Source organism: Panicum virgatum, chromosome 7K, assembly GCF_016808335.1.
Source record: "Panicum virgatum strain AP13 chromosome 7K, P.virgatum_v5, whole genome shotgun sequence".
NCBI classification, from domain to species: Eukaryota; Viridiplantae; Streptophyta; class Magnoliopsida; order Poales; family Poaceae; genus Panicum; species Panicum virgatum.
This window is the reverse complement of record NC_053142.1, coordinates 21,710,850-21,719,679: the sequence shown is the minus strand read 5'-3', so window position 1 is coordinate 21,719,679 and position 8,830 is coordinate 21,710,850.

The following is an 8,830-nucleotide window of genomic DNA, read 5'->3' as shown; positions in this document are numbered from 1 at the left end:
CTACCCTCTTTCGGGCCTGCCTCGGTCTCATCTTTCGCGTGTAGACTCCTCGCATCTTCTAGAGTTTATGTCCTTCACGATTGCACCCCTTTGGACGTCATTATCTTGGAGATATCTTCGAGGAAAGGATAGGATAGGGAATCCTTCCTTAAATCTTCATTTGCTTTGCTTAATCCCGAAGTATCTTGATCTCATCTTTGTGGGCTTGGTCCTTTGGGCTTTCTTGGAGGATGGATATGCATGAATGAGCTTCGAATCAACATGGGCTTTGGTCCTTCCTTTAGGCTTTGGCCTTCGTCTTTCTCCGTGTTAGCGCTCGATCACGGGCCTCATCATTTCATGCTCCAAAATAGGCCAAAATCCTGCAAAAATGAAGTTCCTCCAAAATATATGTGCAAATGTGAAAATGACCAATAATTAGGCCGGTGTTAGGACGGTTAGTGATTTTGATATTAAATTCATGCCATTATCAAGGATAAACTAGGGATAAAATGGGTACTTAAGGAGCGCCAACAGTGGTTAAGCATTTGAACCTACTAACCACATGCCGAGGAATATGGTAATCGGTAAACTTAAGTACCTGATGGAACTGGCCGTGGAACATACTCTCCACTATCTGGTCTATGGTCACACACGGGTGCAAGGCCGGGCCTTGTACCCTAGGGCGATGGGCCTATTCCATGCCCGGGGAAAAAAGGGAAATATTGCACGTGTGACTCTGGGAGTAACCACGTGACTTGTGCGTTAGGTTTGCCTTGCAAGGTTAAGAAACTTGATTCGAATCATCCGCTTCTCGCGGCCAATGAGACTGCTTGACCCTTTTACCACCTAGAGGAAGAAGTGAAACATGATGATGATCAATATTGTTGGATGATGATGAAAGATAATTGTTCTACCATGTTTGCTATTGGATAGTTGCTCACTTAGAATGGTTAATTGTATTTGAATCTTGAGGCTAAAATCGGAAAATAAGGACCTACTCTTAGCTGCTTTTCTGCAAAACAAACCCCTCAAGCCAAAAGCCTTGCATGTCTAGATAGTGAGCTAAGTATACCCATAGTCGGGTAAGCCTTACTGAGTATTAGTATACTCAGCCTTGCTTGTGGCTCAATTTTGTTTCAGGTGATACTTTTGAGGACATGATTGCTAGTTTAACTTGGCCACGTACTCTTCCTCCTGGTTGGTGATGTCATGTACGGGCTTCATCGTGACATCTTGTATCGTCGTTTAGACTCATTTTATTTCCGCAGCAATTTGAACTCTGAACCAGTTTACTATTTTTGAACTGAAGTACTTTTATGATTTCGAACTTGGTTTGTAATAATTCCAGTCAAGACTCTGTGATGTAAGAAATTGTGAATTGTTGTAATCTCAGGTCCCGCCTTCGTGTGGGCTATGTTTGCTTTGCCGATCCTGGAAGTTAAGTGGTTTTTATCGGGACTTTACCCAAGGGACTGCCGTGGTCTTCCGGTTGAGGTGTGAGTTAAACCTAATTGCCTTTGCGATGATGGTTAGCGCACTTAAGTCGGATTTCTTCGGGCGATTCTGCCACAGGAACCACCGCCGATGACTCCACAGCAGCGTCTTGCTATCCTGCTTTAGCCCCAGTCTCCTTCAGAAGTATTGATTTCGCAATCTCATCATCAGAAGGGAGTCAATTGGGTTTTCCACAATCTGGCAACTGGACAGATACGGTGTGTCAGTATACCGTACATGGAATCTACTGGTCAACAATCGACTAGTCCATCAGCTCCACAGCCAACGATGACTCAGCAAACACCCAATCGGGTAGCTCAACAGACACATCAGATGCAGTCGGCTGAACAGTCGATGAATCATATAGCTCAGCAGCTTGCAATGATGATGAATACAGTGAGCATGGCATCTCCTCAGCAGATGCCAGCAGTTGATCTGCAAGTTGATTGGAACGCAAAGATAGCTGAAGTGATGAGGGAGCAGTTTGGCTTAAGGCCGAAGCAACAATCTGTCATGTACAAGACTCCTTATCCTCCGGCTTATAATTAGATTCCTCTCCCACACAAGTACAAGATGCCCAACTTTACAATGTTCTCGGGGCAGGGAGAAGTGTCTACAATGGAACATGTTAACAGGTTCCTTCTACAGTTGGGAGAAGCGGGCAATCATGATGCTCTCAGAGTCCGTTTGTTCTCCTTGTCTTTGTCTGGATCGGCCTTTGCTTGGTTCACCACTTTGCCAGCCAACTCCATATTTTATAAGGCCGATCTAGAAAGACAGTTTCATCAATTCTTCTTCTCTGGAGTTACTAAATTAAAATTGACCGATTTGACCGGTTTGAGACAGAGGAACGATGAATCGGTTGCTGCTTTCATCCAAAGGTTCAGAGATGTCAAGAACCGATGCTACAGTCTGGTTCTGTTCGATCAGCAATTGGCCGATGCAGCATTTAATGGGCTTTTGCCACACATTAAAGACAAGTATGTGTCGCAAGAGTTTGAAAACATTAGCCAGATTGCAAGTCGGATGACAGGAGAGACTCAATCCTATGAGTCCAAGAATCCTTTTCAGAAGAAGATAAACTATATAGAATATTTTGCTAATGATGAGTCTGAAGAGGAGCAAGAGACGGTCGCATCGACTGAGTGGATTCAAAACAGCAAGAAGCCGGTGACGTGTCCATTTAGGAAGAAAGAGCCTGAGTCATATGGGTTTGACATCACCAAGGCTGACAAAATCTTTGACTTGTTATTGTCGGAAGGGTTGATCAAGCTAAAGCCATATCACAAGATCCCGTCGGAGGACGAGCTCAAGAACATGAAGTATTGCAAGTGGCACAATGCCATGTCGCATGATACAAATGAATGCAAAGTCTTCCGGTAGCAAGTTCAGATGGCTTTCGAGCAAGGGAGGTTGAAGTTTGAAACTCCCAAGAAAACAATGAAGATTGATGGGCATCCTTTCGCCATGAACATGGTTGATGTGGCCAGGGCCAAAGGTTCTCCTCAAGCCAAGATTCTGACGTCATCATCGGCCAAGAGATCTGGAGCTGTTGATCCCAAAGCGCAGATAGCGGCCGATGAGGTCAAAGGGAAGGGTTTGCAAGAGGATGCTGGACGTTCATTGGTGCCACGCAGACATGTCACGTCTCAAATGCTGTTGAACAAGTTTCAGTGTGATCGTGAAAGGCGGCAGTGCAAAGAAGAGGAAGCACGTCTTGAGAAAGATCATTAGAGGTGTCCTTTTTTGTTTACTGCTGGGAAGAAGGGTTGACATTGCCATCGGCATATAATTGTCCCGAATGCAATGGTCAAGACAGCCGATCATATAAGAAGCCACGTCATGTTGATGAACCCTATCGGCGTGAGCGCACTCCTATACATGATCGGCTGGGAAAAAAGGTATTAGTGCATGATCGACTGGGGGCAGGACCATGCTACGTGATCCTGCTGGAAGAAGAGTGCCCGCACACGATCGGCTAGAACAGATGGCTGGTGACAGAGTGCAAGATGATCAGCCGATGCGGAGAGATCCAGAGCATGAACCGGATCGTACGGGTCAATCTCAGTGGTGTCCAGGAGGTTTGAACAGGTCTCCGAAGCGACGTGTTCAGAGGCTATGTCAACTGGAGATCATAGAAGAAGAACAAGAACAGACTATAAATAGAAAAGGGGTCAAATCACAAGTTTGGCGTGTTAAGCCGAGAGCCGGTGAGGATCAAGATGCTGAGTCATCGGCTGCAACAATTAACATGGTTTTCATAATGCCAAAGGAATTTATGGCACCGTGTTATGAAAATCATGAGCTGGGATTAGAAGAAACTATGGCTCAGTTGAATTTGGAACCATTGCCAACAATATTTGAAAAGCCGGAAGATGAGAAGAGACAACATCTTAAGGCACTATTCTTAAAAGGGTTTGTTGATGGCAAGCCAGTTACAAAGATGATGGTTGATGGAGGTGCAGCTGTGAACATAATGCCCTATGTTATGCTACGCAAACTTGGGAAGAGCCAAGATGATCTGACAAAGACTGATATGATGCTCAAGGACTTTGAAGGAGTTGTATCTCCTGCATTGAGGGCATTATGTATTGATCTCACAATTGGCAGTAAGACCCTTCCAATTACTTTCTTCGTTATTAATGGCAAGGGTTCATACAGTTTGCTATTGGGTCGGGATTGGATACATGCCAATTGTTGCATTCCATCTACCATGCATCAATGTTTGATTCAGTGGGTTGACGATACTGTTGAAATAGTATCGGTTGATTCGTCATTCAGCGTGGCATCGGCTGAAGCCCATATAGTTAGTTATGATCGGATGAATTGTCTTTCTGGTCAAACATGGGAGAAGGATTTCTTTCGAATGGCTAATTATGAAGTCACGTCAGCAAAGGCGGGAGATTCTTCGGATGAGTCTTGATCAATGAAGGGTATGGCTGATTGTAGTATCGGTCAAAATTTTTAAGTTATAGCCAACGCTAGGGAGTATTGCCTTTAGTGCAAAAAATATGAAAAAGCCGATTTACAGTTTGGATGCATCGGTTGTAATGTGGTTGACACGATATGAGTCGCCCTTAGAGCAATAAATCACAAAGACAAATTTCTAGATAAGATTAAGTTGTTGGTCAATTCTGGGAGTTACAATGCATGGAGTGTTCTTACAGTAATCCTAAAGCTTCTCGGATTACTTTATCGCGCGTAGGCGGATTTGATCAATGTTTTCGATCACTTGGTTGTTATCTGCAGATGAGCCAGGAATCGGCCGCAGACTCTTGTGAAGTTGATATGCTTGACAAGCATATTTCTGCTTGTCTTCTTCGAGTTTGACGATGGCCGGTGGGATCTGGGAGACATCGTGATCTGCAGTATCTATTGCTTGATTTACTTGACTGAGCTCCTGCAGAAGACGATCACGTTTAGCCTCCAATGCGGCCTTGTTTCTCAGAATACTAGCCTGGGTGTCATTCAAAGATTTGATTTCACCGACGGCCGATTCTGCTAAAGCTTTGAAGTCGTCCCTTTGTTTGATGACTTCCTCTTGCTGAAAGCGAACAGCGAGTTGCTTTTGAGCCTTGTGGAATTGCGCACGATGACTCTCGATGAAGGTTGCAGGAGTCAGCGCATCTTCAACTGCTTCTGGGAGTTTACCTTCCAGTTCTTCCAGAATGGTATGGATTGGCTGAGCATTCTTGATTAATTGGCCGATGTCTTGATTCAGGAACTGGAGAGATTCTTGAAGTTTGGCCTTGATTTCATCCGATAGTGCAATGGAATCAGCCGACGTTGCTTCTTCTTCTTCCTGAGAGGTGGCTCTGATTTGAAAGGAAAACAGACTGTTGTCTGGGGATTCTTGTGCCTAAAAGGAAGATGGAATTAGGATAACCGATGGAAACAAAGGAATGGTGAAATCGGCCAGAGGAAAAACACTTACTTGCTTCAAGCGTATTTCCTCTAAGTTGGAGCCAGTAGGAATGGAGGGTTGCGATGAAGAACTCGGAATTGCAATGTTTGGCTGGTCAGATAATGCATGGTTGGCAAGCTGAAGGATAATTATCAGAAATATGCAGGGTGAATTTGTGAACAAAATCTGAGATCATACCTGTATCAGCGTAGAGTCTGCTCTGGATTTTCTGGGGGCCGAAGGCGAATGCTGTACATGATGAAATCAAAAGGGAATGATGGCAAATTCAGAATCATGGGAGAATTTAAATACTTGCTGAGTAAGCAGGATCATACCTGAATGGTGGGTGATGGAGGGAGAGGTGTGCGCTGAGAATCTTCTTCTCCTCCAGATTGATGTTCAGGGGCATCTTAAATATAAAACAAAGGTATGATCAGCATTTGGATAAAGTAAAATTACCAAGATTCAGGGTCTTACCTTCTGAAGAAGAAGAGGGAAGGTTGATAAGGGCATTTGTTTGAAATGTTGCTGCTGCAGAGGATTGGCCTGGGGATTTCTTTTTCTTACGAGTTGTCACTTTGGTGTAAGACACCTTACGTTTTCTCCCAGTGGCCACATCTGTCAAAGTCGGGGCATCATGGCTGATATTGGGCTTATCGGCCGGCAGAGCATAGTTGATTGGCTGGCCACTCCTACTAATTGTTGGATGGTTCCGATCATCATTCTGCAAGAAGTAGAAGTCAAAAGCTGCAAACAAAAGATGTTAAGGGACATTGGGGAGGTAATTTGGTTTGTACCTCGTTCTCGCCTGATTGATAATTGTTGTGTACCTCGTTCTCGCCTGATTGATAATTGTTGTCCAGAGTGATGCAGTATAGATTGGCCAATTTGCAGAAGATATGATCTTGCGATTTAGACCACCATTGGATGAAAGGAGTAGTGGTAAAAGGTGCAATTTGCTAATTGGCTAGAAGTGTCATATCTACGTCGGGCTCCAGGTCTTTTAGCCGTCCATAAGAGAGGGCGTTGTTGAGAGCTCCTTTTAACTGAACTTTGCCGACGAAGAAAAGAGGGGGTGGCACTTGGCCGAATCCCAATTGTCTGGCTGGCACTGATGGGTTATAAAATTCATAACTGGGAACATCTTTGCTAGCTGTAAAATGGATTGGCAGAATTCTTGGAGAGATCACCTCCTTCAAGATCTTGGTAGCTTCTTCATTAGTTTTCTAGGAGTCAAGCTGGAGTTTGAAGGGATTTTCATAGATGACCTTCTCATCTTGATATGCAAACCAAACAGTGGAAGTTTCTGAGAACCCATTGTAGAAGCACTTAAAGAAGTCGGTAATGCCAAAGGTCTTGGGATCATTGGCAATCATAATGGCTGCTTCGCCGAATGATGTACATCGACGAGCGATGGTTTCTTCTTCTTCAAAGAAATTCTCTGATGGGAACTCCCATCTCTTACAGTTCAACCACCATGGCTTTGTGCATATACATGTGCATCCACAACTGAATAAACCACTAAGGACCTCCCAAGTTGGTGATCGGTTGGTTCTTTCTGAGTCTGGATGATACTTGATGGAGCAGGTGATAAACTGACCCGAAAAGGTGTTTACCAAGAAGGACAGAATTGCCAGTAGCTAGGGTTTCTGCCAGCTTGAGGTTGTTGCTTGTTGGACCAACTGCTTTACCACAGAAGATAAATTTCTCAAGCCACATATTGAGAAAAGTAGTGTGCTCTCTAACAGATACAGATCCGGTGTTCATATTCTTGCCGATGTACCCTTTTCATCCGCCGATACTCTTTGTTTCAATCTTAAAGGAAGCTTTTTCTAACAGATGGAAAGATATATCGGGAGCATGGATGTTCAAGCCAGTAAGCATCACGACATCCATCAGGGTTGGTGTCATTGGCCCATGGTTGAACATGAATGCGTTGATAGCATCGGACCAAAATTAAGAAGCCAATATGAGCATCGGCTCATTCCTGATCGTCTCTGATAAAGACATATTCAGGCATTGACTGATGTCGTACTATTACCAGATGGTTTCTCTGAACATTTGCTATCCTACGAAACCAATTTCTCCATCCAGGAGTGACGCTCGGCCAAGATCTAAAGGCCTAAGACCAATCTAGGTTCATGTCAGAATATTTGATGGGGATTCGGCTGGTCTCCAAATTGATTAAACTAGTTGGATCTGGGTTTCCTATGGTGCCTAAACAGATCATGCTAGGTTGGTTCTCTAGCGGAATAATCATGTTACCCCTAAGATTCTGAAAATAAAAGCAGAAATGAAGGAGTGCAACTGAAGAAATCGGAAGGGGAGTAGGAGGCAAAAATGCAGATTGGAAAGGGAAACGTACCTCTGGGATCTCGGAGATGGACGCCATTGCTGGAAGAGCGGTTCTTGAGCTTGAATCCTTGAAACCCTAGGAGGATGTTTTGGCTGCAATGGCGGTGGCGGAATAGATGTGTTCTTGAGCAAGAGAGAAGGCAGAGATGCTACAGGAAAATGCCAGTGGAAAGGAAGGCGGAGATATTTATAACCCTTGCCCAAGGGCAAGATGGGAATTTGGTACGTGTCTGCTCGGAAGATAGAGATTTATTTGAACATTGGTGATCGTGGTTAACATTAATTTTGGAGCAACAGATCCATTACTCCAAAACTGGGGGGCATGTGTTGACACCGTTTTTTGAAATGTGTCAAGAAAGGTGATTTTTGTGAAGGAAAGGTGGCCGATTTGGAGGAAACCAAAAAATGCACAGGGTTGGAATCGGCTGATTGAATCCGTCCGATGGACCAGAGGAATATGACGTGAAGATGCTGATTTGTTCGTTCTGTGCTCGGCCGATGGAGAGTTGCCGATGAAATCGAGGAAGGAGAAGAGGACCCGGACTCTACAAGAATCTTGACGATTCGGTTGTAATATTTAAAGTAGTTTATCTTTAGCAAGTTTTTTCTTTATAGTCAAGTAATGTTTGCCATAATCGGCTAGGACTTGGTAGTGTTAGGCTATAAATATCAGTTGTAAGGGACCGAAAAAACTTGATACACATCCAATACAACAACAATTTACAATTCCTTTGCACTTTTCGGCGACTTCGGCTTTTTCTTTTATTTTTCGACGAGTTCTTTCAAGTTGATCAAGAACGCCTCACATTCGAGCGACTTGGTTTGCTGGTGAGTTTTCGTTTTACCGAGTATATTTGAACTTTAGCTACCGGGCGCATCGCTGTGGCTTTGTTCAAATCTATTCAAAAGTTATCGAGTTGATCTAGGCTTTGACTTCCGGGCGTATCGCTGTCGTATCGTCTAGATTTATTCACAATTTATCGATATCGGCTAGATTTGTAGGTTTTCCTATGTTTTTTGGCCATTATCAAATCTATTCGCTAAAAACATATTAGATCGGCTTTAGGTTTTCCAGTAACACTTTTGTTATTTCAA